The following is a 2313-nucleotide window of genomic DNA, read 5'->3' as shown; positions in this document are numbered from 1 at the left end:
CTGAGAATCTGGGGGTGTGTCTGTGGGTGTGTCTAACATAAATACCCATAGGTACCCATCAATGTCATTTTGAGATTGAGGCACAGACGAATAGGACTGTACCGTACAAGCTCTAAATGTGTCACTTTATAATTTGTATAAAAGTGTATAAAGTTATTGAATTATGCCATGTGCAGATTTTTGTTTACAAAGCCTACAAAAGCCAAAGTTTTATTTAGAATGTTAGTATGACGCAATTAAATTGTTACTTGTAATTTATTTGAGCGACAATTAAATCGGCCATTATAAAACCTTAAATTCTGACAGGCCTAAACAGGTTCCAGTGGCGTCTACCGAACCTTCTAGCTCCGTCCGAGCCTCCCAGCGACCCAGAGGTCCTCCGCGGAAACACCCGGGGAAATCTTCGGATCTCGGGCATCGGCTGAGATCTCCATTCTAACAAAGAACGAAAGACACACACCCGAAATTAGCTTTGCCGTGTGTGTGCGTGTCCTGTCACAACATACACATGCACTTACAGTAACGTTTAAGAATAGGGATCGACCAATTATCGCCAACGGACGATTATTGGCTTTTTACGAAGCCTAAAAAAGCCCTAACCCTAAAGCGGTTCGTACCGTTGAGTTCCTCACTGAGAAGGCCCAGGTCCGAAGTCCTCCAGCGTCTACCCAGATCTCCGTCCTCCGTCCTCCCATCCATGGACAGACCTGCAGATCTCCATCTCTAGAGGCTCCAGCCTCCAGCTGTGTCTATGATCTCCATCCTGAGAGAGAAAGAAACCATTAGCTCTACAAGCTCACAACACGTTGCAGTGTGAGCTTGTAGCTCTGCTATTTTTGCTGAACGGAATAGGGATGCTGGGGTTGAAGTGGTTTTAACAAAAGTGTCATTAAGACTTTGATTAGCTTGGAAAGCTGACAGACATTCAACCAGAGTGCCACTAGGAGGCATCAACACATGTACAGTCCTCAACATCTTTTGTAATTTGTATTCAAGTTGTTAAAAAGACCAAGAGGCACGCTCATGATATGAGATATTGACTCTCAAACTATTGTGCAGAGTCATTTAGATTTATCCTAAAATATTTAAAACATTTGGATTACTGTAAATGATGCCATTCTTCGTACCATAACAGTACAAAAGCAGTTATCCATCCTCAGAAACAAGCAAGAACTATTCCTACTCACAGCTCATCAGAGTCCTCTGAGGAAGGGGGGGAGCTTTGGAACGGATCTCTGTCCAGGGAACATCAGATCGTCTATCGATATCTCCATTCTAACAAAGAAAAAAAAACACACCAAATTAGCCTTTCTGTGTGTGTGTGTGTGTGTGTGTGTGTGCACTCCCTGTCCAGCAGCCGCGTTCCAGCGACGTCTACCGCGATCTTCATCCTAACAAAGAAAGATTGATTAGAGTGACCAAGAGCCAGATATATATTCCATCCTGTCACAACATATATACATACAACTTTTATTTATAGAGAACATTTAAACAGAAGCTAAACATATCACTTACAGTAATAAACGTTTCAGTTAGGGTTCTTTTTGACAGGCCTAACAGGGTCTTACTTTGAGTCGTCTTCAGAGGAATGCAGATTCCTGGAGAGACCTGCAGTACATCTGAAAGAAAGACATGGCCGTTATCGTCTATGAATGGCTTCATAGAAAAGAGCTTCACACATCACTCCCTTGTTGTTGCCGCCAATAGTCTGGATAGTCTATACTTATTATTCTGGATGGCAATTGTTTATGAATTTGATGTATTACTATGTGTTGTTGCTTACTGTAAGTCACGCTGGATGTGAGAACTGCCTAAATTCTCCGGGCCACACTTAAATATTTAATTGCAATTTATTTGAGCGACAATAATCGTCCAGTAAAAAGAAACCTCATAATCGTGAAAGGCCTAGAGCAGTTCTTACTGTGCGGTTCCTCACCGGGCAGGCCCAGGTCCGAAGTCCTCCGGCATCTACACAGATCTCCGTCCTAAGACAGAAAGAAATAAAGACCAAATTAGCTTTTGTTGAGCTGCATATTCAGAACCACTTAAACCCTCTATAGATTTGATAAAACAGACCTTTAAAGAGAGCATTTGGTATATGCTCCGATTTCACTCTACACAAATTGATTTGCCAAACATAGCAGATCTACAAGCTCACAACACGTTGCAATGCGGTGTGAGCTTGTAGATCTGCTAATTTGGCTGAACGCTCCCCCCAGAATAGAGATGCTGGGGTTGAAGTGGTGAAAAAAAAGTGTCATTAAGACTTTGATTAGCTTGGAGAGCTGACAGACATTCAACCAGTGCCACTAG

General features: G+C 42.4%; 1 long non-coding RNA gene across 1 annotated transcript; it reads right to left on the bottom strand.

Moving 5' to 3' along the window:
* Nucleotides 1-1311: 1311 nt before the first annotated feature.
* Nucleotides 1312-1983, bottom strand: LOC308312209. Its single transcript, XR_013963748.1, has 3 exons — nucleotides 1922-1983; nucleotides 1569-1619; nucleotides 1312-1391 (listed from the first exon to the last, which is right to left on the bottom strand). It is a non-coding gene; the product is annotated as an uncharacterized lncRNA (long non-coding RNA).
* Between the last annotated feature and the right edge of the window lie 330 nt (nucleotides 1984-2313).

This window comes from Protomyctophum bolini (genome assembly GCF_963924005.1).
Source record: "Protomyctophum bolini genome assembly, contig: SCAFFOLD_113, whole genome shotgun sequence".
Taxonomy (NCBI): Eukaryota; Metazoa; Chordata; class Actinopteri; order Myctophiformes; family Myctophidae; genus Protomyctophum; species Protomyctophum bolini.
The sequence above is the reverse complement of the archived record's forward strand: the minus strand, read 5'-3'. Positions and strand labels throughout refer to the sequence as shown.